Below are 27,648 nucleotides of genomic sequence, written 5' to 3'. Positions count from 1 at the left end.
CACGCACATGTACACACACACACCGTGCTACCACCAGTAAGAAGAAAGTGGCAGTGGCTATATTAATGTCAGAAAAAAATATAGTTTAGAGCAAAAAAGATTAAAAAGGACATTTCATAATGACAAGAAGGTAAATTAATGAGAAATATGTAACAATCATAAATATTTAAGCACCTTATAACAAGTGACTTTCAAAATACATGAAGCCAAAGCTGATAGTAATGTGAAGAGAAATAGATAAATCCATAATTATGGTTGGAGATTTCGATATCTTCTCAATAACTAATAGAATAAGTATAAAACTCAACAAGGATAGAGTAGACTAGGAAAATACTATCAATCAACTCGAGTTGATTGATATTTATAGAACACCATGCCCAATAATATCAGAATATATATTTTTCTCAAAATCCTATGAAACATTTGCCAAGATAGACCATATTCTGAGACATGAGATAGATCTTAATAAATCAAAAAGGATTCAAGTTATACAAAATATGTTCTCTGACCACAATGGAATTTTTAAAAATCAGTAATGGAAATACCCTTAGAAAATTCCCAAATCATTGAAAGCTAATTAAAACACTAAATAACTCATGAATTTAAAAAGTAAATAAAAATGGAAATTTCAAAGTATTTTGAACTAAAGATGAAAACACAACATATCAGATGTCATTAAACCAATACTTAACAGGAAATTTATAGCACTCAATCCAGATACGAAAAAATAAAGGAATGTTTCAAATAAATGAATTTCAGCTTCTACCTTAAGAAACTAGCAGCAAAAGAGCAAATAAAACCAAAGTATGCAGAAAAAATCATATAATAAAAGTCAAAGTGGAAATTAAAGAAATAAAAAACAGAAAAGTAGAGAAAATTGATGAAACCAAAAACAGTTCTTTGAAATCAATAAAGCCTGTAGGCAGATAGATCAGAAAAAAAGACACAAATTACCAACATCAGAAATGAAAGAGGTGACATCACTGCAGATTCTACAAATATTAAAAGAATAATATGGGAGAAAAGGAAGGGCAAGACTACAAACTAGTAAGGATGGGGTGGGGGTGAGGAGGGGAGGGAAGGGAAGTGGGGGAGAGAAGCGATCGCAAGAGAAATACAACCTCCCAAAATAAAAGGCAAAGATTGCATTAGGAGCGAACAGCGCTGCAGAAATAGATGGCAGCTTCGTTTGACTGAAACAAAACAAAAGGGCCACTGGATGTCTGCCTTCTTGGGGGGTCAGCCAGACACTAACAAACAGCCCCAATTGTGTTCGGGGGAGGGTTTCCCCTCCGGTTTTGCTCGGCAGCAGCAGCATGGACGTATTGGCTAGTTGTAGTATATTCCAGGAGCTACAACTTGTCCACGACACCGGCTACTTCTCAGCTTTGCCATCCCTGGAGACCTGGCAGCAGGAATAAGTGGAAAAAAGGAAGTCCAGAAGCCTTACTTCCAGGATATCCTGGAAGATATTTACTTGTGGGAGTGGAGACCCCCGAGGGAAACACAGGATAAAAGAAAGGGTCCCCTAAGGAGAATAGAGACTGAGAGAAGAGGGAATATTCCAGAGGAGACATGCCTTGAATTGGAACGCTACCTACAGACGGAGCCCAGAAGGATCTCGGAGACCTTTGGTGAGGACTTGGCCTGTTTGCTCCACGCTTCTCCTCCCCGGTGCATTGAGGAAAGCTTCTGTCGCTTAGACCTCCTGCTGCTCCCCGTGGAAGCGGCCATCTGTCAGAAAAGCTCAGCAGTCTTGCTCTCTCGGGGCAAGTTGCTATCTGAGACCTGCCTCAGCCTCCAGCCGCCAACTCTTCTCTAGACAGCTACGCAGCTGTCAACCAGGTCCAGCTCAACACAATGACCTCATTAATGCCCCCACTGTCCCCTGAGCTCAGCCACCATCTGGTCAAAACCTCACAAACTCTCTCTGCCGTGGATGGCACGGTGACGTTGAAACTAGTGGCCAAGAAGGCTGCTCTCATCTCCGTAAAGGTGGGAGGGGTCACAACAGCTTCAGCAGCTGTGATGGTGCCAGGGCCGTTAAGAGTGGACAGGGCGACAGTGACCAAGGAGGGCTAGGGGCTGAAGCATGTCCTGAAAACAAGAAGAGGGTTCACTGCTGTCAGTTTAACGGGTGCCAGGAAGTTTATACAAAAAGCTCCCCCTTAAAGGCCCATCAGAAGACTCACACAGGTGAGAAGCCTTACAGGTACTCATGGGAGGGATGCTAGTGGAGTTTTGCATGAAGCGATGAGCTCACGAGGCACTACGGGAAACACACAGGTGCAAACTTCTTCAAATGCAACCACTGCAACAGGTGTTTTTCTAGGTCTGACCATCTTGCCCTCCCTATGAAGAAACATATCTAAAAAACAGAAAGGCCAGAGTTGCGGTGGCATCAGCCAGTGTCTTAAGGAAATACCATGAGGCAGGGGGCTGGGCTTCAGGTGGAGAACCACTGCCTGTCAGAAGAAAGTTCTCACCTATAAACCTCTATACACACATACACACACTCACATACAGACCCACACACATACACACTGTCATGCACTCAACTGTATTTAAAACATATATGTCTATTCTTTATGCCTTGCCCTAGCCAGATGGAAGAAGATGAAGAAGGAAACCAGGTGAACTCAGCAAGGCAGACTGGCTGCTTACTTCAGCACTATTTGAATTATTTCCCGCTGTTGCCAATGGAAATCAAAGTAAATGAATGTGACGTCTCTGCAGGTGAACGGCAGTCTGAGGGGCTTATTTCACTTGCTTCTCAGTGCAACTTGATAGTAGAATTCAGCATCTTAAAGTTGTATATGTGTAGCACTAAAGTTTGTTTTTAAATAGTTGGGGGAAAATGACCTAGAAAACCAAATTGCAGTTTGGTGGCCAAAATTAACTCTTGATTTATTTGTCCTTTGTGTGTGAAAAGTCCTACTATTCCATGGTTCAGACTCCCTCACAGAACTGTTGAGTGGTTTTGGTTCTTCTTAGTACTACTGAGATCTTTCGCGTCAATCCCAAAGGCTTTAGCGGCAGCAGACTCTGGAATAACACCTTACACCCTTCTGGCCTGCATTTCTGTAGACTTCACTCTCAAAGGAGGAGTTTTCTTCTCTTACTTTTTGACTCTTGCACACCATATGCCCTAGGGGTTCTGGAAACTTCTAGCATGACTGCAAAGTGGTGAAGAGAATAAAGTCCTTGATGATAAATCACAGTATATCCCTTGAGCCTCACCTTACTGCCAGTGCTAGATTTTTTCTTTTTAATCTCTCCATTTTTGCTAATGAAAACTTGAAAAGCTTATTTTGAAGCTTAAGTGTTTTATCTTTTCTCCACGGACTAAACTTCTCCAGGACTCTGTCGGTACCTGGATGTTCAGCTCTCGAAATAGACAATCACAATTCTCTCATCCTCCTTGAGGCATAATGACCTCAGCTCACAGCGATCAACTGTTATGCTGGGTGTCATTGCTACCCCATCACCAGTTAAAGCATAGATGTCGCTAGTCTCAGAGGGCCGCTGTGTATTTAACTCTGGTTTATGATGTGACAAAAAGCCAAAATTATCACTCTTTCCAGGAGTGGGGAAAACTGAGGGTGCCTCCCAAGTCTAGTGGCTTCACAAAACATCATCCTGTCTTCTCTCTCATGCCCACTGAGCTCCTATTCCTCCATTTGTTACAACACACAATTTAAAATGCCATTGTGAGAGTGAAGGGTTGACATTCAAGAAAAAGGTTGAGGTGTTTCTCTCATGGGCTTTCTAAAAGGAGAGACACGTTTCTTTCTTTTTTTTTTTTTTTTTTTTTTCTTTTTTTGCTAGGCCCACCATGACTTGTGACCTAGAATCCTCAGGATTAACAGAGGCCCCACATTTACTCTGCAAGCTGACTCCAAAGGAGGCTACAGTCCTTACGTTTCATACCACACACACACATCCAATACTGGTCTCTATCTACCCGCATTCCTAGGTAGCTGGTACTGGCCTCAACTCCAAAGACTGCCTTTAGGACCATCAAATGGCCTATGCAAGCAAGTAAGGTGGTTATTAGGACAGATTGTATATTTTGTATATTCTGGGACCATCCCTTCAAGACACGTCATGTAAAATAAAAATGGTGCTTGGTCCACACACAGTTGCTGCTCCCTCCTACCAGCTGGCTCCCCTCCTGTCCTCCTTTGACTGTTTGACTCATTGACTGTTAAAATGCCACCCCATACATATTTGGGATGCAAAACTGAAGTCAAAAGGAAATAATAATATAAGAAACACAAACACATATATGACAGCAACCTTCAAGATCTGGGTTTTCAGCTTTCTGCAGCCTTTGTTTTCACTGAAATGTTGAAACTACTCGTCTGAGGGCAAAGGAACCTCCTCACAAATGCTGTAGCTGCCAATTGGACACTTGGGGCATTTCGAGGTCTGGCCTCAACAATTTTCTTCCTCGTTTTCCTTTTTTCTATTTAGACCAAAAACAAACAAACAAACAAAAAATACAAAACAACAAAAAAAGAAAAAACACTCTTAACACACACACAAACACCTTTCACACACACACACACAAATCTGTCCATTTGCCAGAGGCAATTAAATGTATGTTAGTTGGAGGATATTTAAAAAAATCAGTTTTATTCCAAAGATTTAAAACTAGACATGACTTAAAAACAATTTCTGGAGCACTGCTTGCTGACAATCTCATAATTCTCTACTGTATTTGAGTGCATTTTGTGGCCAGTCCATCAGGGTGTACCACGGGATTATATTTGAATGTGTGGTGCATCCTTCCTGGATGAAGGATGTGTGAGGGACCTTGAACCTCAGCTGTATTAAACTGTAGCACCTCCAGTCAGTGCACTAGATGAAACTTTAGATACCCTGAATTCTGTTGGTTCCTTTCTTTTCCTTTATGTAGCAGCCTCCAGCATGAATGCACGCACACACCAGTGATGGCATTAAGCCGTGGCTGTTCCGATTTGCAAATGTTCTCTTCCAAGCTGGAGCTGCTCTTGCCTCTCAAAATGCTATTATTAAGGGTTTATAATACTTAATTTAATTTTCGAACTGACCAATGCAAGTCTCTATTAAAAAGAAAGTTTTAAAAAACAGAATAATATGGAAAGATTATGAACAAGTTTATGCCAATAAATCCAACAATTTCCAAATTAGTTGGAAGGCAAATTACCAAAACTCATGCAAGAAGAAGTTTAAAACTTGAATTACCCTTATTATCTATTTTAAAAATCAATAATACAGTTTAAAACCTTCCCTAAAAGAAAATTCAAGGCTCAAATGACTTCACCGGTGAATTCTACCATGCATTTAAGGAAGAAATAATATCTATTCTGCACAAACTCTTTCAAAAAATTGAAAAGGAAGTAATACTTCCCAATTCATTCTATGAAGCTAGCATTACCCTGACATCAAACCAGATAAAGCTATTATAAGCAAACTATAGACCAGCGGTGTCAATCTTTTGGCTTCCCTGGGCCACCCATAAAATACACTAACGATAGCTGATGAGTGAAAAACAACAACAAAAACTGCAAAAAATCTCATGTTTTAAGAAAGTTTACAAATTTGCCTTGGGCTTCATTCAAAGCTGTTCTGGGCTGCATGCAGCCCGTGGGCCATGGATTAAACAAGCTTGCTATAAACCAATATCCCTCATGAACACAAACACAAAAATTATAAACAAAAGTTTCAGCAAATTGAATCCAATATTCTTTTAAAATACACACACATACCTGGTTTTGTTGTCCTTTGCTTTATTGTGCTTTGCAGATATTGATTTTTCTTTTACAAATTAAAGGTTTGTGACAACGCTTAGTTGAGCAAGTCTATCAGTGGCATTCTTCCAGCAGTATGTGCTCACTTTATGCTTCTATGTCACATTTTGGTAATTCTCACAATATTTCCAATTTTTTTATTATTATATCTGTGCTACAGTTTGAATGTTTGTCACCTCTACAACTCATGTTGAAACATAATCCCCATTGTGGCAGTATTGAGAGCTGGACCTTTTAGAGGTGATTAGGTCATGAGGGTTCTGCTCTTATAAGTAGATTAATCCATTCATGAATTAATGGGTTACTGGATTCACTGATTATTACAATACTGGAACTGAAGACTTTATAGAAGAGGAAAAAACACCTGAGCTAGAACACCTAGCCTCCTCGCCATGTAATGCTCTGTACCACCTTGGGACTCTGTAGAGTCCCTACCAGAAAGAAGACCCTCACCAGATAAGTCTTCTCGATGTTGGATTTCTCAGCCTCCATAAGTGTCAGAAATAAATTCTTTCTCCTTATAAATTACCCAGTTTCAGGTATTCTGTTATAAGCAACAGAAAACAGACTCAGACAATCTATTATGGTGATCTATGATCAGTGATTTTTAATGCTACTGTGTCCGGAATTGGTGGGTTCCTGGTCTCACTGATTTCAAGAATGAAGCCATGGACCCTCGCAGTGAGTGTTACAGTTCTTAAAGATGGTGTGTCCGGAGTTTGTTCCTTCTGATGTTTGGACGTGTTTGGAGTTTCTTCCTTCTGGTGGGTTCCTGGTCTCACTGGCTTCAGGAGTGAAGTTGCAGACCTTTACAGTGAGTGTTACAGCTTTTTTTTTTTTTTTTTTTTTTTTTTGAGATGGAGTTTCACTCTTGTTGCCCAGGCTGGAGTGCAATGGCACAATCTCGGCTTACTGCAACCTCCGCCTCCCAGGTTCAAGCGATTCTCCTGCCTCAGCCTCCTGAGTAGCTGGGATTATAGGCATGCGCCACCACACCCTGCTAATTTTTTGTATTTTTAGTAGAGATGGGGTTTCTCCATGTTGGTCAGGCTGGTCTCGAACTCCCGACCTCAGGTGATCCGCCCGCCTCGGCCTCCCAAAGTGCTGGGATTACTGGCATGAGCCACCGTGCCCGGCCGTGTTACAGCTCTTAAGGCAGCACGTCTGGCGTTGTTCGTTCCTCCCGTCCAGAGTTGTTCATTCCACCCGGCGGGTTCATGGTCTTGCTGGCTTCAGGAGTGAAGCTGTGGACCTTCGCAGTGAGTGTTACAGCTCATAAAGGCAGTGCTGACCCAAAGAGTGAGCAGCAGCAAGAGTTATTGCAAAGAAGGAAAGAACAAAGTTTCCACAGTGTGGAAGGGGACCCGAGCAGGTTGCCCCTGCTGGCTCAGGCAGCCTGCTTTTATTCCCTTATCTGACCCCACCCATATCCTGCTGCTTGGCCCATTTTACAGAGAGCTGATTGGTCTGTTTTACAGAGAGCTGATTGGTTCATTTTGACAGGGTGCTGACTGGTGCATTTACAATCCCTGAGCTAGACACAGAGTGCTGATTGGTGTATTTACAATCCTCTAGCTAGACATAAAAGTTCTCCTAGTCCCCACCAGATTAGCTAGATACAGAGTGCTGATTGGTGCATCCACAAACCCCGAGCTAGACACAAAGTGCTGATTGGTGCATATATAATCCTCTGGCTAGACATAAAAATTCTCCAAGTCCCCACCTGACACAGTAGCCCAGCTGGCTTCACCTAGTAGATCCCGCGCCAGGGCCGTGGGTGGAGCTGCCCACCAGTCCTGCCCCAAGTGCCTGCACTCCTCAGCCCTTGGGCAGTCGATGGGACCAGCCTCTGCAGAGCAAGGGGCGGTGCCCATCAGGGAGGCTTGGGCCTCGAGGGAGCCCACCACAGGGGGGCTTGGGCAAGGCAGGCTGGAGGTCCCAAGCCCTGCCCCGTGGGGAGGCAGCTGAGGTGAGGCCTGGCGAGAATTCAAGCACAGCATGGGCAGGCCGGCAGTGCTGGGGGACCCAGTGCCCCCTCCACTGCTGCCGGCCCGGGTGCTAAGCCCCTCAATGCCCGGGGCCGGCAGCGCCAGCCGGCCACTCCGAGTGTGGGGCCTGCCAAGCCCACACCCACCTGGAACTCGTGCTGGCCTGCGAGTGCTGCACGCAGCCCCGGTTCCCGCCTGCACCTCTCCCACCACACCTCCCCGCAAGCAGAGGGGGCCAACCCAGACAGGGGCTCCCACAGTGCAGTGGCAGGCTGAAGGGCTCCTCACGCGTGGCCAGAGCAGACGCCAAGGCCAAGGAGGCGCCAAGAGTGAGCAAGGGCTGCTAGCATGTTGTCACCTCTCACTACTATGGTAATTGTTTTGAGGCATGACAAACTGCCCCCATATAAAACAGCAAACTTAATCAATAACGACTGTGTTTACCTGACTGCCCCACCAACTGGCTGTTCCTCCCTCCCTCTCTCCTCTCCCCTCTCTCCCCCTCTCACCTCCCCTCTCCCCTCCCTCCTCTCTCCTCTCTCTCTCTGTTTCCCTCCCTCTCTCCTCTCCCCTCTCTCCCCCTCTCACCTCCCCTCTCCCCTCCCTCCTCTCTCCTCTCTCTCTCTGTCTCCCTCCCTCCTTAGCCCTCCCTATTCCTGAGAAACAGTATTTAAATTAGGCCAATTAATAACCCTACCATGACTACTCAGTTTTCAAGTGAAAGGAAGTCACACATATCTCACTTTAACTCGAAAGCTAGAAATAACTAAATTTAGTGATGAAGGCATGCCAAAAGCTGAGACAAGTCAAAAGCTAGTCCTCCTGCATCAAACAGGTAGTCAAGTTGTGAATGCAAAGGAAAAGTTCTTGAAGGAAATTAAAAGTGCCACTCCAGTGAACACATGAATGGTAAGAAAGCAAATCAGCCTCCTTGTGGATATGGGGAAATTTTTAGTGGTCTAGATAGAAGATCAAACAACCCACAGAATTCCCTTTAAGACAAAGGCTAATCCAGAAAAAGGCCCTACCTCTCTCATTTCTAAAAGTATAAACTAGAAAACCTAGAGGAAATGCATAAATCCCTGGAACATAAAACTTCCCAAGATTAAACCAGAAGAAAATAGAAACCCTGAACAGACCAATAATGAGTAATCAAATTGACGCTGTAATAAAAATTATTCCAACAAAAAAGCCCAGGACCACATGGATTCACAGCCAAATTTTACCAGATGTAAAAAGAAGTCTAGTATCAATCTTACTGAAATTATTCCAGAAAATCAAGAAGGAAGGATTCCTCCCTAACTCATTTTATGAAGCCAGTATCACCCTCATACCAAAATCAGGCAAGAACACAATAAAAGAAAACTAAGGTCAATATCCCTGATGAATAATAGATGCAAAAATCCTCAACAGAATACTAGCAAACTGAATCCAACAACACATCAAAAATATAATACATCATGATTAAGTGGGATGCAAGGATTTTATTCTAGGGATGCAAGGCTGCTTAAACATACACAAATCAATAAGTGTGATTCATAACAAACAGAATTAAAAACAAAAACTATATGATTATCTCAATAGATGCAAAGAAGGTATTCAATAATATCCAACATTCCTTCATGATTAAAACCCTCGACAATCTAGGCACTGAAGGAACATACCTCAAAATAATAAAGGCTATGTAGGACAAACCCACCATCAACATCATACTGAATGGGGAAGAGTTCAAAGCATTCCCCCTAAGAACTGGAATAAGAAAAGGGTGTGCATCCCCACCACTTCTATTCAACATAGTACTGGAAGTCCTAGCCAGAGCAATTAGGCAAGAGAAAGAAATAAAGTGCATCCAACTTGAAAAAGAAGAAATCAAATTATCTCTATTCACTGATGACATGATCTTATACCTAGAAAACTCTAAAGACTCCTCCAAGAGACTCCTAGACTTGAAAAAAAAGAAGTTTCAGGACACAAAACCAACATACAAAAATCAGGAGCATTTCTATGTACCAGTAACATTCAATCTGAGAATGAAATAAAAAACTCAATTCCATTTACAATGCATACATACACACACACAGAGGACCTAGGAATACATTTAATCATTTAACCAAGGAGGGAGAGATCTCTACAAGGAGAAATACAAAACACTGATGAAATAAATTATAAATGACATAAACAAATGGAAAAATATCTCATGCTCATGGATTGGAAGAATCAATATTGTTAAAATGACCATACTGCCCAAAGCAATACATAGAATCAATGCAATTCCTATCAAGTTACCAATGACATTTTTGACAGCATTAGAAAAAAAAATCCTAAATTCATATGGAACCAAAAAAAGTATAAATAGCTAAAGCAATCCTAAGCAAAAAGAGCAAAGCTGGAGGTATCACATTACCTGACTTCAAATTATACTACAAGGTTATAGTAAGCAAAACAGCATAGTACTGGTATAAAAACCATATAGATCCATGGAACAGAATACAGAGCCCAGAAATAAATCCACATACCTACAACCAATTGATCTTTGATAAAACACACAGTTGGGAAAAAAACATCCTATTCAAGAAATGATGCTGGAAAAATTGACAAGCCATATGCAGAAGAATGAAACTGGACTTCTATCTCTCATCATACACTAAAAATTAACTCAAGATTAAATAAAGACTTAAATGTAAGACCCTAAACTATAAAAATCCTAGAAGAAACCCTGTAAACACTCCTCAGGTCATTGGCCTAGGCAAATAATTTATAACTACAACATCAAAAAGCAAATGCAACAAAAACAAAAATAGACAAATGGGACTATATTAAATTAAAAAGCTTCTGCAGAGTAAAAACAATAATCAACAGAGTCAACAGACAACCTATAGAGTGGGAGAAAATATTTCCAAACTGTGCATGTATCAAAGGACTAATATCAAGAAGCATCAAGGAACTCAACCATATCAACAAGAAAAACACAATCCCATTAAAAAGTGGGTAAAGGACATGAACAGATATTTCTCAAAGGAAGATGCATAAGTGGCGAAGAAACATGAAAAAATGCTCAACGTCACTAAGCAGAAAAATGCAAGTTAAACCCACGTAATGCTTAATAATGAGTGTCAACTTGATTGGATTGAAGGATGCAAAGTATTGTTCCTGGGTGTGTCTGTGAGGGTGTTGCCAAAGAAGATTAACATTTGAGTCAGTGAACTAGGAAAGGCAGACCAACCCTTAATCTGGGTGGGCAAAATCTAATCAACTGCCAGTGCAGCCAGAATAGAAGCAGACAAAAGAACGTGAAAAGACCAGTCTGGCTTAGCCTCCCAGACTACATCTTTCTCCCGTGCTGATGCTTCCTTCCCTTGAACATCGGACTCCAAGTTCTTCTGCTTTGAGACTCAGACTGGCTTCCTTGCTCCTCAGCTTGCAGATGACCTATTTTAGGACCTTGTGTTAGTTAATACTCCTTAATAAACTCCCATGTATATATATGGGATATATAACAGGATATATATATGGGATATATATGGGATATATAACAGGATATATATATATATGGGATATGTAACAGGATATATATATATATATATATGGGATATATAACAGGACATATATATATTTATAAATAAATATATATATATCCTGTTAGTTCTATCCCTCTAGAGAACCATGACTAATATGACCCACAATGAGATGCTATCTCACACAAGTCAAAATGACTATTATTAAAAAGTCAAAAAATAACAATGTTGGTATGAATGTGGAGAAAAGGGAACACATACATTACTGGTTCAAGGGTAAATTAGTACAACCTCTATAGAAAACAGTATGGAGATTCCCCAAATAACTAAAGTAGAACCACCATTCAACCCAGGAATCCTACTACTGACTACTGGGTATCTACTCAAAGAAAAAAAAAATCATTATATAAAAATGACACTTGCACTCATGTTTATTGCAGCACTATTCACAATAACAAAGTCATGAATCAACCCAAGTGTCCATCCACAGATGAGCAGAGAAAGAAAATGTGGTAAATATACACCATGGAATACTATGCAGCCATAAAAAAAAAGAATGAAATCATGTCCTTTGCAGTCGAGGATGGAGCTGGAGGTCATCCTCCTAAATAAAATAACCCAAAAACAGAAAACCAAATAATATATGTTCTCACTTATAAGTGGGAGCTAAATGATGGGTACACCTGGATATAAAGATGAATATAATAGACACTGGGGACTCCAAAAGCGGGCAGGGAGAGATGAGGGTAAAGGTTGAGAAATTAAGTGTTCGGCAGGGCGTGGTGGCTCACGCCTGTAATCCCAGCACTTTGGGAGGCCGAGGCAGGTGGATCACCTGAGGTTGGGAGTTCGAGAACAGCCTGACCAACATGGAGAAACCCCGTCTCTACTAAAAATACAAAAGTAGCCGGGTGTGGTGGTGCATGCCTGTAATCCCAGCTACTCTGGAGGCTGAGGCAGGAGAATGGCTTCAACCCGGGAGGCGGAGGTTGCAGTGAGCCGAGATCGTGCCATTGCACTCCAGCCTGGGCAACAAGAGCGAAACTCCGTCTCAAAAAAAAAAAGAGAAATTAAGCGTTGGGTCCAATGTTCACTATTTGGGTTATGGGCACACTAGAAGCCCAAACCTCACTATTACATAATATATCCATGTTATAAAACTGCATATGTACCCCCTGAATCTAAAATAAAATAAATATAAATGTTCAATTTATCAAAATTACCAATATAAAACCTTTGTTTTTAAGCTTTTTTCTCCCTGAGTTTTTTTATTTAGGTAAAATTTACTATACTACAGTGAAATGCACATCTTTATTTTACAAACTGATGACTTTTAATAAATGTATACACTCAAGTAATTCACACCTGTCAAGATACAGAATATTTCCATCACCCAAGGGAGTACTCTCATGCCCCTTTCCAGACCATACACCACCCCCTCACCCAGAGAAAACAATTTTTCTGATTTTTTTTTCACTATACTTTTGCCTATTCTGGAACATCAGATAAAGTACATTACAGTATAAATTATTTTGTTTGGGTTCTTTCACACATTCATGTTGTGGCTGTCAGTTTGCTGCATTTTATTGCTGAGTAGTGCTCCATTTTATGAATACAATACAGTTTGTTTATCCAATGAAGATAAATATTGATGGACATTTGGATTAGTTCCAGTTTTCAGCTATTATGAGTTAAGGTGCTGTAAACATTCATGTACAAGCCTTTTTATACACATATAATTTATAGATATATAATTTCATTTTTCTTGGGTAAATACCTAAAATTGGCATTGTATAAGAAACTGCCAAACCTTTCCAAGTGGTTGTACCATTTTATAATCTCACCAGCAATGTATGAATTATATTAATATTAATATATCTTGATCAACATTTTATCTTTTCAGTCTTTTCATTTTAATCATCTGGTGAGTCAATAGTGTTTTTTCATTGTGATTTCACTTTTGAGTTTCTCTAATAATGAATGATATTAAGCACCTCATGCTCTTTATTTTGTTGTTCAAAGTGTTCCAGCTTTGGCCATTGGAAGCTGTTTTAGTTTGCTTTTGTGCTCTTATAAAGTATCCTTATAAAGGTAGGTGTGTCATTTGGTTTTTTGTTTGTTTTGAGCACTTCCTTACATTCTGTTACCACAGGATGTTCTTGGCTAATCTTGAGTATTTCCTGCCCCAGTTCTGGAATCAGCCATTTCTCCAAGTCCTGATTCCTTTTATTAGAGAATGTTATTAGAAACTAGAATCTAGAGACCACGTTTGCTCATTGCTACTGGGATATTGTTGCTTCTAAGCTGTCTTAGCTGACAGAGCAAAGATATATGTGTGTGTGTGTGTACTAATCTGTGCAATACATGTATCTATAAATATTTCTGCTTGCAACTATCTGTAGATCTATTTAGCTAAACATGAGTTCATACATATGTCGCCAACTCTTATATAGTACCACATAGATCATTCTAATCTCCTCTTCCAGCTTATCTGTAGATTCTCACTCCAGCAGTGAGAAAACTGGCTCGTACCCTGCATCATCCATTTACTTAATTGTTCAATTCCAGTATAGATACATAGTAGTATTAGAATTGTTAATCCATATCCTCATGGAAAACATCTTTATCAACTAGAGTACAGTGCTTATATGCAGTTCCTATCGTATTTAGTCTTACAGACTTCACTCATTTCCATAGTTATCTAGGTTGTCACCTTCCCCACCACCTTTACTGAGGTTGTTTTATATATTTGTGATACAGATTCTCTTGTCATATATGCATTCCTTCTTGGATACCCCAATCTCTTAAATGATTTTCTTAAATTGCATACATTGAGTTTCACACTAGTGTTGTAAAGTTGTATGGGTTTTGACAAATGCATGCCACGTATCTACCATGCCAGTATCATAGAGGATAGTTTCACAAACCTAAACTTTAACTAGTCAACTATTAAACTTTCAACTATTCAACTAAAACTAAAACTAAACTTCAACTATTGAACTCTCCCTACGTCCCCCTAAACTCTTGCTAACAACTGACTTTTACTAACTCTTTAGTTTTGCCTATTCCAAAAAGTCTTATAATCAGAATTATGCAGTATGTAGCCTTTTCAGACTGGCTTATTTCACTTAGCATTATGCATCTAAAGCTCATCTGTACATTTTTCATGGCTTGATACATCATCTTTTACCACTGACTAAGATTCCATTGTATGGATATACCATAGTTGGTTTATCCATTCACCTATTGAAAAGTTATCTTGGTGGCTATATATATTTTCTTTCTTATTTTCTCCCAGTATAGCTTGGCTACTCATTTTGATAAAAAGTTTTATATTTGATTAATTTTAACATATGTCTTCTTTTATGGTTATTCCTTTCTATGACTTGTCTAAAAATTCTTTGCCCTCTCCCATGGTGCAAAGATATGTCCTTATGTTTCCTTCTGTAAGTTTTATTTCATGTTTATGTTCATAATCTACTTTCAATTAATATTTATTATTATAAGCGGTTCCTTCTATTAAAAAAATCAAATTTTTTATTTTTTGTTGCTAACATATAGAAATATAATTGATTTTCCTACTAGCTGTCTTATACTCACTTATTAATTCCAGAAAACTTACTTGTTAATTCCAGCCCCCTCTTCATAGATTTCTTGTGATTTACAACATAGATTAACATGTCATCTATGAATAAAAGCAATTTATGTATTTACTTCTGATCTATATACTTTTATTTTTTTCTTGCCTCTTGCAATAGGTCAAATCTCCAATACAATGTTGAATAAGAGTGGTCATGGTGAATATCCTTGTCTTGTTCCTATTCTTAAAGGGTATGATAGGCAGAATTCTAAAGATGGGCCCTAAGATTTCCATCCCCTGATTATTCAAATACTAGTCCAGATACTGCTGTGTAGAGACTCTGAAGATAAATTTAAGGTTACTAATAAACTAACCTTAAATTAAAGAGATTATTTTGAATTAGCTAAGTGGACCCAATGTAATTACATAAGCCCTTGAGAGTAGAAGAAGAAGGCAGAAGAGTCAATCAGATACATGCTGAAGAAGAGGAAGTAGCAGAGAAAGATGATGCAGAAAGGGAGGTAAGAAAGATTCAAAGTATAAGGAGGATGTAAGCTGCCATTGCTGGCTTTGAAGATTGAGAAAGGGGCCACAGGAATATAAGTGGTTTCTATAAGCTGAGAACAATCTTCAGCTGACAGTAAGCAAGGAAACAGGGACCCCAGTACCTCAAATGCATGGAATTGGAATCTGCCAACAACCTGACTGAGCTCAGAAGTAGATTCATTTGTAAAGCCTCCAGGAAAACACACACACACACACACAAAACAGCCCTGTCAATATTTTGAGATGGTCCTGCTGAAATCCTAAGGAGAGCACAAACTGAGTGATGCTGTACACAGGCTTCTGACGTAGAGAACTGTAAGATTAAAAAAATGGATATTGTTTTAGGCAGGGTGCAGTTGCTCACACTTATAATCCCAGCACTTCGAGAGGCCGAGGCAGGAGGATCACGAGGTGAGGAGTTCGAGACCAGCCTAGCCAACACAGTGAAACCCCATCACTACCAAAAATATAAAAATTAGCTGGATGTGGTGGCGGACACCTGTTAATCCCAGCTACTCGGGAGGCTGAGGCGGGAGAATCACTTGAACCCGAGAGGCAGAGGTTGCAGTGAGCCAAGATTATACCACTGGACTCCAGCCTGGATGACAGAGCTAGACTCTGCCTCAAAAAAAAAAAAAAAAAAAGCATATTGTTTTAAGACACCACATCTGAAGGGGAGGTTCCAAGATGGCTGAATAGGAACAGCTCCAGTCTACAGCTCCCAGCATGAGCAACACAGAAGACGTGTGATTTCTGCATTTCCAACTGAGGTAGCGGGTTCATCTCACTGGGGCTTGTCGGACAGTGAGTGCAGGACAGTGGGTGCAGCCCACAGATTGTGAGCCGAAGCAGGGCGAGGCATCGCCTCACCCAGGAAGTGCAAGGGGTCAGGGAATTCCCTTTCCTAGCCAAGGGAAGCCGTGACACATGGTACCTGGAAAATCAGGTCACTCCCACCCTAATAGTGCGCTTTTCCAATGGTCTTAGCAAATGGCACACCAGGAGATTATATCCCACGCATGGCTCAGAGGGTCCCATGCCCACAGAGCCTTGCTCACTGCAAGCACAGCAGTCTGAGACCGAACTGCAAGGTGACAGCGAGGCTGGGGGAGGGACACCCGCAATTGCTGAGGCTTGAGTAGGTAAACCAAGCAGCTGGGAAGCTCGAACTGGGTGGAGGCCACCGCAGCTGAAGGAGGCTTGCCGGCCTCTGTAGACTCCACCTCTCGGGGCAGGGCATAGCTGAACAAAAGGCAGAAGAAACTTCTGCAGACTTAAACATCCCTGTCTGACAGCTTTGAAGAGAGTAACGGTTCTCCCAACAGAGTGTGAGATCTGAGAAAGGACAGACTGCCTCCTCAAGTGGGTCCCTGACCCCCGAGTAGCCTAACTGGGAGGCACCTCCCAGTAGGGACCGACTGACACCTCATACGGCCGGGTGCCCCTCTGAAACGAAGCTTCCAGAGAAAGGATCAGGCAGCAACATTTGCCGTTCTGCAATATTTGCAGCTCTGCAGCCTCCGCTGGTAATACCTAGGCAAACAGGGTCTGGAGTGGACCTCCAGCAAACTCCAACAGACATGCAGCTGAGGGTCTGAGTGTTAGAAGGAAAACTAACAAACAGAAAGGGCATCACCACAACAACCCCATCTGTACGTCACCATCATCAAAGACCAAAGGTAGATAAAACCACAAAGATGGGGAGAAACCAGATGAGAAAAGCTGAAAATTCTAAAAATCAGAGTGCCTCTTCTCCTCCAAAGGAACGCAGCTCCTCACCAGCAACAGAACAAAGCTGGATGGAGAATGACTTTGACAAGTTGAGAGAAGAAGGTTTCAGAAGATTGGTAGTAACAGACTTCTCTGAGCTAAAGGAGGATGTTCGAACCCATCAAAAAGAGGCTAAAAACCTTGAAAAAAGATTGGACGAGTGGCTAACTAGAACAAACAGCATAGAGAAGACCTTAAAAGACCTGATGGACCTGAAAACCATGGCACGAGAACTACGTGACGCATGCACAAGCTTCAGTAGCCGATTCGACCAACTGGAAGAAAGGGTATCAGTGATTGAAGATCAAATGAATGAAATGAAGTGAGAAGAGAAGTTTAGAGAAAAAAGAGTAAAAAGAAATGAACAAAGCCTCCAAGAAATATGGGACTATGTGAAAAGACCAAATCTACATCTGATTGGTGTACCTGAAAGTGACAGGGAGAATGGAACCAAGTTGGAAAACACTTTGCAGGATGTTATCCAGGAGAACTTCCCCAACCTAGCAAGGCAGGCCAACATTCAGATTCAGGAAATACAGAGAATGCCACAAAGATACTCCTTGAGAAGAGCAACTCCAAGACACATAATTATCAGATTCACCAAAGTTGAAATGAAGGAAAAAAATGTTAAGGGCAGCCAGAGAGAAAGGTCGGGTTACCCACAAAGGGAAGCCCATCAGACAAAGAGTGGATCTCTCGGCAGAAACTCTACAAGCCAGAAGAGAGTGGGGGCCAATATTCAACAATCTTAAAGAAAAGACTTTTCAACCCAGAATTTCATATCCAGCCAAACTAAGCTTCATAAGTGAAGGAGAAATAAAATACTTTACAGACAAGCAAATGCTGAGAGATTTTGTCACCACCAGGCCTGCCCTAAAAGAGCTCCTGAAGGAAGCACTAAATTTGGAAAAGAAAAACCGGTACCAGACACTGCAAAATCATGCCAAATTGTAAAGACCATCAATGCTAGGAAGAAAACGCATCAACTAACGAGCAAAACAACCAGCTAACATCATAATGACAAGATCAAATTCACACATAACAGTACTAACTTTAAATGTAAATGGGATAAATGTTCCAATTAAAAGACACAGACTGGCAAATTGGATAGAGTCAAGACCCATCAGTGTGCTGTATTCAGGAGACCCATCTCACATGCAGAGACACACATAGGCTCAAAATAAAGGGATGGAGGAAGATCTACCAAGCAAATGGAAAACAAAAAAAAGGGGTTGCAATCCTAGTCTCTGATAAAAGAGATTAAAAACCAACACAGATCAGAAGAGACAAAGAAGGCCATTACATAATGTTAAAGGGACCAATGCAGCAAGAAGAGCTACCTATCCTAAATATATATGCACCCAATACAGGAGCACCCAGGTTCATAAAGCAAGTCCTCAGAGACCTACAAAGAGACTTAGGTTCCCACACAATAATAACGGGAGACTTTAACACCCCACTGTCAACATTAGACAGATCAACGAGACAGAAAGTTAACAAGGATATCCAGGAAATGAACTCAGCTCTGCACCAAGCAGACCTAATACACATCTACAGAACTCTCCACCCCAAATCAACAGAATATACATCCTTCTCAGCACCACATTGCACTTATTCCAAAATTCACCACAGAGTTGGAAGTAAAGCACTCCTCAGCAAATGTAAAAGAACAGAAATTATAACAAACTGTCTCTCAGACCACAGTGCAATCAAATTAGAACTCAGGATTAAGAAACTCACTCAAAACTGCTCAACTACATGGAAACTGAACAACCTGCTACTGAATGACTACTGGGTACATAACGAAATGAAGGCAGGAATAAAGATGTTCTTTGAAACCAATGAGAACAAAGACACAACATACCAGAATCTCTGGGACATATTCAAAGCAGTGTGTAGAGGGAAATTTATAGTACTAAATGCCCACAAGAGAAAGCAGGAAAGATCCAAAATTGATACCCTAACATCACAATTAAAAGAACTAGAGAAGTAAGAGCAAACACATTCAAAAGCTAGCCAAAGGCAAGAAATAACTAAAATCAGAGCAGAACTGAAGGAGATAAGTGACACAAAAAAAAACCTTCAAAAAATCAATGAATCCAGGAGCTGGTTTTTTGAAAAGATCAACAAAACAGATAGGCTGCTAGCAAGACTAATAAAGAAGAAAAGAGAGAAGAATCAAATAGACGCAATAAAAATGATAAAGAAGATATCACCACCGATCCCACAGAGATTCAAACTACCATCAGAGAATACTATAAACACCTCTTTGAAAATAAACTAGAAAATCTAGAAGAAATGGATAAATTCCTGGACACATACACCCTCCCAAGACTAAACCAGGAAAAAGCTGTATCCCTGAATAGACCAATAATAGGCTCTGAAACTGAGGCAATAATTAATAGCTTACCAACCAAAGAAACTCCAGGACCAGATGGATTCACAGCCAAATTCTACCAGAGGTACAAAGAGGAGCTGGTACCATTCCTTCTGAAACTATTCCAATCTATAGAAAAAGAGGGAATCCTCCCTAACCCATTTTATGAGGCCAGCATCATCCTGATACCAAAGCCTGGCAGAGACACAACAAAAAAAGAGAATTTTAGACCAATACCCCTGATGAACATCGATGCAAAAATCCTCAATAAAATACTGGAAAACCAAATCCAGCAGCACATCAAAAGCTTATCCACCATGATCAAGTGGGCTTCATCCCTGGGATGCCAGGCTGGTTCAACATATGCAAATCAATAAACATAATCCATCATATAAACAGAACCAATGACAAAAACCACATGATTATCTCAATAAATGCAGAAAAGGCCTTCAACAAAATTCAACACTGCTTCATGCTAAAAACTCTCAATAAACTAGGTATCAATGGAACATATCTCAAATTAATAAGAGCTATTTATGGTAAACCCACAGCCAATATCACAGTAAATGGGCAAAAACTGGAAGCATCCCCTTTGAAAACCGGCACAAGACAAGGATGCCCTCTCTCACCACTCCTATTCAACATACTGTTGGACATTCTGGCCAGGGCAATCAGGCAAGAGAAAGAAACAAAGGGTATTCAAATAGGAAGACAGGAAGTCAAATTGTCTCTGTTTGCAGATGACATGATTGTATATTTAGAAAACCCCATCGTCTCAGCCCAAAATCTCCTTAAGCTGATAAGCAACTTCAGCAAAGTCTCAGGATACAAAATCAATGTGCAAAAATCACAAGCATTCCTATACACCAATAACAGACAAACAGAGAGCCAAATCATGAGTGAACTCCCATTCACAATTGCTTCAAAAAGAACAAAATACCTAGGAATCCAACTTACAAGGGATGTGAAGGACCTCTTCAAGGATAATTACAAACCACTGCTCAATGAAATAAAAGAGGATACAAACAAATGGAAGAACATTCCATGCTCATGGATAGGAAGAATCAATATCATGAAAATGGCCATACTGCCTAAGGTAATTTACAGATTCAATGCCATCCCCATCAAGCTACCAATGACTTTCTTCACAGAATTGGAAAAAAACTACTTTAAAGTTCATATGGAACCAAAAAAGAGCCCGCATTGCCAAGACAATCCTGGGCAAGAAGAACAAAGGTAGAAGCATCACGCTACCTGACTTCAAACTATACTACAAGGCTATAGTAACAAAAACAGCATGGTACTGGTACCAAAACAGAGATATAGATCAATGGAACAGAACAGAGCCCTCAGAAATAATACCACACATCTACAACCATACAATCTTTGACAAACCTGAGAAAAACAAGCAATGGGGAAAGGATTCCCTATTTAATAAATGGTGCTGGGAAAACTGGCTAGCCATATGTAGAAAGCTGAAACTGGATCACTTCCTTACACCTTATACAAAAATTAATTCAAGATGGATTAAAGACTTACATGTTAGACCTAAAACCATAAAAACCCTAGAAGAAAACCTAGGCAACACCATTCAGGACATAGGCACGGACAAGGACTTCATGTCTAAAACACCAAAAGCAAGGGCAACAAAAGCCAAAATTGACAAATGGGATCTAATTAAACTCAAGAGCTTCTGCACAGCAAAAGAAACTACCATCAGAGTGAACAGGCAACCTACAAAATGGGAGAAAATTTTTGCAATCTACTTATCTGACAAAGGGCTAATATCCAGAATCTACAAAGAACTTAAACAAATTTACAAGAAAAAAATCAAACAACCCCATCAAAAAGTGGGCAAAGGATATGAACAGACACTTCTCAAAAGAAGACATTTATGCAACCAAAAGACACATGAAAAAATGCTCATCATCACTGGCCATCAGAGAAATGCAAATCAAAACCACAATGAGATACCATCTCACACCAGTTAGAATGGCGATCATTAAAAAGTCAGGAAACAACAGATGCAGGAGAGGATGTGGAGAAATAGGAACACTTTTACACTGTTGGTGGGACCGTAAACTAGTTCAACCATTGTGGAAGACAGTCTGATGATTCCTTGAGGATCTAGAACTAAAAATACCATTTCACCCAGCCATCCCATTACTGGGTATATATCCAAAGGATTATAAATCATGCTGCTATAAAGACACATGCACATGTATGATTATTGCAGCACTATTCACAATAGCAAAGACTTGGAACCAACCCAAATGTCCATCAGTGATAGACTGGATTAAGGAAATGTGGCACATATACACCATGGAATACTATGCAGCCATAAAAAAGGATGAGTTCATGCCCTTTGTAGGGACACAGTTGAAGCTGGAAACCATCATTCTGAGCAAACTATCACAAGGACCAAGGACAGAAAACCAAACACTGCATGTTCCCACTCATAGGTGGGAAGTGAACAAGGAGAATATTTGGACACAGGGTAGGGAACATCACACACCCGGGCCTGTCGTGGGGTCGGGGGAAGGGGAAGGGATAGCATTAGGAGATATACCTAATGTAAATGACAAGTTAATGGGTGCAGCACACCAACATGGCACAGGTATACATATGTAACGAACCTGCACATTGTGCACATGTACCCTAGAACTTAAAATATAATAAAAATAAATAAATAAAAACAAAAAAAAGACACCAAATCTGTGGCAATTTGCTATGGTCACAATAGAAAATAAATAATGGATGGAAAGCATTCAAAGTCTTACTGTTAAGTGTAATGTTCACTGTTGGGCTTTTTTCATAAATGCACTTTATTTCGTTATTGAAGTTCTTGTATACTCCCAGTTTGCTGAGAGTTGTTCTCAAGAATGGGTATTAGGTGTTGTCAAATGCTTTTTCTATAGAGATAATCTTATAATTTTTTAAACACTTTTCTGTTAATATGGTGAATTATATTAATCTTTCTATCTCCTCTGTAGGACAGTCATGGAAAAAAATGTAATTTTTCATAGAAAGCATACAAAGGAATAAATTTGTAATAAGACCTCCACCATGGCATGTTAGAATTATGAGTGAGGGTGTATTAATCATTATTTGTCTTCTTTTTAAAGTAACAGATATATTGATATATAATTCCCTTACTATAAATTTCATCCTTTTAAAGTATTTTAAGTAACAAACTTGTTGATATAATTCCCTTACCATAAAATTCATCCTTTTAAAATGTAATTCAATGGTTTTTAGTATATTCAGCATTGTGCAACCATCAACATTATCTAATTTCAGTAAACTATCATCACCAAAAAAAACCTTGTACCATTACTAGTCACTCCTAAATTCTCCCCTCTACCCAAGCATTGACAACCACTAACCTATAGATTTGCCTATTCTGGGCACTTCACTTAACTGGAATTATAGAAGATTCAGCCTTTTGTGACTGGTTTCTTTTACACTGTACAATTTTTCAAGTCTGATCTATATATAAGTACTTCATTCCTTTTTATTGCTGAATATTCCATTACAGAATACCACATTTCATTTATTCATCCATCAGTTGATGTCTGGGTGGTTTCCACTTTTTTACTATTGTGAGTATGCTGTTATGAACATCAGCCTATGAGTTTTTTGATAAATGTACATTCTCAATTTTCTTAGGCATATATCAAGGTATAGAATTGCTAGGTCACATGCTGACTCTAAGTTTAACATTTTGAGAAACTGACAAACTTTTCCAAAGCAGCTGCACCATTTTACAATGTATGAGAGCTCCAATTTCTTCAATCTTTGTCAACACTTGATATTGTCTGTGTTTTTCATTTTAGACATCTTACTGGGTGCAAAGAAGTATCTCATTGTAGTTTTGATACGCATTCCCCAATAACTAATGATGTTAAGCATCTTTTTATTTGCCTATTGGCCATCTCTATGTAGTCTTTGGAGAAATGTTTATTGAAACTGTTTGCCCATTTTTTAATTGGGTTGTCTTTATTGTTGACTTAAAACAGTTTTTTTTTTTTTTTTTTTTCTTTGAGATGGAGCCTTGCTCTGTGACCCAGGCTGGAGTGCAGTGGCACAATCTCGGCATATTGCAATCTCTCCCACCTGGGTTCAAACGATTCTCCAGCCTCCGCCTCCTGGGTTCAAGAGATTCTCCAGCCTCCACCTCCTGAGTAGCTGGGATTATAGGAGTGCACCACCATTCCTGGCTAATTTTTGTGTTTTTATTAGAGACGGGGTTTCGCCATGTTGGCCAGGCTGGTCTCAAACTCCTGACCTCAAGTGATTCATCCGCCTCAGCCTCCCAAAATGCTAGGATTACAGGTGTGAGCCACTGCCCCTGGCCCTTGTAACAGTTCTTTACATAGTATAGATAAAAATCCCTTATCAGGTATTTTATATATTAGATATGATATGTATATATATGAGAAATATTTTCTCCCTTTCAGTAGGTTTCTTTTCACTTTTTTGATGGTGTCCTTTGAGGCACAAACACTTTTAATTTTGTTCCTTTAAAAAAAAAAAGACATTTATTTTAGGTTCAGGTGTACATGTGAAGGTTTGTCACACAGGTGAACTCATGTCACAGGGGTTTGTTGTACAAATTATTTCATCACCCAGGTATGACGCCCAGTACCCAATAGTCAACTTTTCTACCCTTCTCCCTCCTCCCATTCTCTAATCTCAGATAGACCGGTATCTGTTGTTCCCTTCTTTGTGTTCATGAGTTCTCATCATTTAGCTCCCACCTATAAGTGACAACATGTGGTATTCGAATTTCTGTTCCTGCATTAGTTTGCTAAAGATAACAGCCTTGAGCTCCATCCATGTTCCCACAAAAGACATGATCTCATTCTTTTTTAGGCTGCATAGTATTCCACGGTGTGTATGTGCCATATTTTCTCTATCCAATCTGTCATTGATGGGCATTTAGATTGATTCCATGCTTTTGTGAATACTGCTGCAATGAATATTCACGTGTATGTATGTGTCTTTATGGCAGAATGATTTATATTCCTCTAGGTATACATCCAGTAATGGGATTGCTGGGTCAAACGGTAGTTCTGCTTTTAGCTCTTTGATGAATCACCACATTGCTTTCCACAATGGTTAAACTAATTTACACTCCCACCAATGTATACGTGTTCTCTTTTCTCTGCAACCTTGCCAGCATCTGTAATTTTTTTACTTAGTAATCGCCACTCTGACTAGTGTGACAAGGTATCTCATTGTGGTTTTGACTTGTATTTCTCTAATAAATGGTGACATTGAGCTTTTTTTCATATGTATGTTGGCTTCATGTATGTCTTCCTTTGAAAAGTGTCTGTTCCAGCAGCATTCGCAGTTCACGAAAATCTGCTGTTCTGCAGCCACCGCTGCTGGTACCCAGGCAAACAGGGTCTGGAGTGGACCTCTAGCAAACTCCAACAGACCTGCAGCTGAGGGTCCTGTCTGTTAGAAGGAAAACTAACAAACAGAAAGGACATCCACACCAAAAACATATCTGTACATCACCATCATCAAAGACTAAAAGTAGACAAAACCACAAAGATGGGGAAAAACAGAGCAGAAAAACTGGAAACTCTGAAAAGCAGAGTGCCTCTCCTCCTCCAAAGGAACGCAGCTCCTCACCAGCAACGGAACAAAGCTGGATGGAGAATGACTTTGGCAAGTTGAGAGAAGAAGGCTTCAGATGATCAAACTACTCCGAGCTACAGGAGGAAATTCAAACCAAAGGCAAGGAAGTTGAAAACCTTGAAAAAAATTTCGATGAATGTATAACTAGAATAACCAATACAGAGAAATGCTTAAAGGAGCGGATGGAGCTGAAACCCAAGGCTCGAGAACTATGTGAAGAATGCAGAAGCCTCAGGAGCTGATGCAATCAACTGGAAGAAAGGGTATCAGTGATTGAAGATCAAATGAATGAAATGAAGTGAGAAGGGAAGTTTAGAGAAAAAACAATGAAAAGAAACGAACAAAGCCTCCAAGAAATATGGAACTATGTGAAAAGACCAAATCTACGTCTGATTAGTGTACCTGAAAGTGACGGGGAGAATGGAACCAAGTTGGAAAACACTCTGCAGAATATTATCCAGGAGAACTTCCCCAACCTAGCAAGGCAGACCAACATTCAGATTCAGGAAATACAGAGAATGCCACAAAGATACTCCTTGAGAAGAGCAACTCCAAGACACATAATTGTCAGATTCACCAAAGTTGAAATGCAGGAAAAAATGTTAAAGGCAGCCAGAAACAAAGGTCGGGTTACCCACAAAGGGAAGCCCATCAAACTAACAGCGGATTTCTTGGCAGAAACTCTACAAGCCAGAAGAGAGTGGGGGCCAATATTCAACAATCTTAAAGAAAAGACTTTTCAACCCAGAATTTCATATCCAGCCAAACTAAGCTTCATAAGTGAAGGAGAAATAAAATACTTTACAGACAAGCAAATGCTGAGAGATTTTGTCACCACCAGGCCTGCCCTAAAAGAGCTCCTGAAGGAAGCACTAAACATGGAAAAGAACAACTGGTACCAGCCACTGCAAAATCATGCCAAATTATAAAGACCATCGAGGCTAGGAAGAAACTGCATCAACTAACGAGCAAAATAACCAGCTAACATCATGACAGGATCAAATTCACACACAACAGTATTAACTTTAAATGTAAATGGACTAAATGCTCCAATTAAAAGACACAGACTGGCAAATTGGATAAAGAGTCAAGATTCATCAGTGTGCTGTATTCAGGAGACCCATCTCATGTGCAGAGACACACATAGGCTCACAATAAAAGGATGCAGGAAGATCTACCAAGCAAATGGAAAACAAAAAAAGGCAGAGGTTGCAATCCTAGTCTCTGATAAAACAGACTTTAAACCAACAAAGATCAAAAGAGACAAAAAAGGCCATTACATAATGGTAAAGGGATCAATTCAACAAGAAGAGCTAACTATCCTAAATGTATATGCACCCAATACAGGAGCACCCAGATTTATAAAGCAAGTCCTGAGTGACCTACAAAGAGATTTAGACTCCCACACAATAATAATGGGAGACTTTAACACCCCACTGTCAACATTAGACAGATCAACGAGACAGAAAGTTAACAAAGATACCCAGGAATTGAACTCAGCTCTGCACCAAGCAGACCTAATACACATCTACAGAACTCTCCACCCCAAATCAACAGAATATACATTTTTTTCAGCACCACACCACACGTATTCCAAAATTGACCCCATAGTTGGAAGTAAAGCTCTCCTCAGCAAATGTAAAAGAACAGAAATTATAACAAACTGTCTCTCAGACCACAGTGCAATCAAATTAGAACTCAGGATTAAGAAACTCACTCAAAACTGCTCAACTACATGGAAACTGAACAACCTGCTACTGAATGACTACTGGGTACATAACGAAACGAAGGCAGAAATAAAGATGTTCTTTGAAACCAACGAGAACAAAGACAAAACATACCAGAATCTCTGGGACTCATTCCAAGCAGTGTGCAGAGGGAAATTTATAGCACTAAATGCCCACAAGAGAAAGCAGGAAAGATCCAAAATTGACACCCTAACATCACAATTAAAAGAACTAGAAAAGCAAGAGCAAACACATTCAAAGCTAGCAGAAGGCAAGAAATAACTAAAATCCGAGCAGAACTGAAGGAAATAGAGACACAAAAAAACCCTTCAAAAAATTAATGAATCCTGGAGCTGGTTTTTTGAAAGGATCAACAAAATTGATAGACCGCTAGCAAGACTAATAAAGAAGAAAAGAGAGAAGAATCATATAGATGCAATAAAAAATGATAAAGGGGATATCACCACCGATCCCACAGAAATACAAACTACCATCAGAGAATACTACAAACACCTCTGCGCAAATAAACTAGAAAATCTACAAAAAAATGGATAAATTCCTCGACACATACACCTTCCCAAGACTAAACCAGGAAGAAGTTGACTCTCTAAATAGACCAATAACAGGCTCTGAAATTGTGGCAATAATCAATAGCTTACCAACCAAAAAGAGTCCAGGACCAGATGGATTCACAGCCAAAT

At 40.0% G+C, this 27,648-nt stretch overlaps 1 long non-coding RNA gene and 1 pseudogene across 3 annotated transcripts in view; one reads left to right on the top strand and one right to left on the bottom strand.

The window, feature by feature from the left end:
* LOC129143652 (uncharacterized) overlaps positions 1 to 27,648 on the bottom strand; it is a 663,501-nt gene that overhangs the window by 162,069 nt on the left and 473,784 nt on the right. The gene's annotated exons all lie outside the window — the stretch shown is intronic.
* On the top strand, positions 1,317 to 2,392 carry LOC100615701 (Krueppel-like factor 7; annotated as a pseudogene).

Source organism: Pan troglodytes, chromosome 2, assembly GCF_028858775.2.
Source record: "Pan troglodytes isolate AG18354 chromosome 2, NHGRI_mPanTro3-v2.0_pri, whole genome shotgun sequence".
NCBI lineage: Eukaryota > Metazoa > Chordata > Mammalia > Primates > Hominidae > Pan > Pan troglodytes.
Note: the sequence above shows the minus strand (reverse complement) of the source record. Positions and strands in the feature narration are given on the sequence as shown.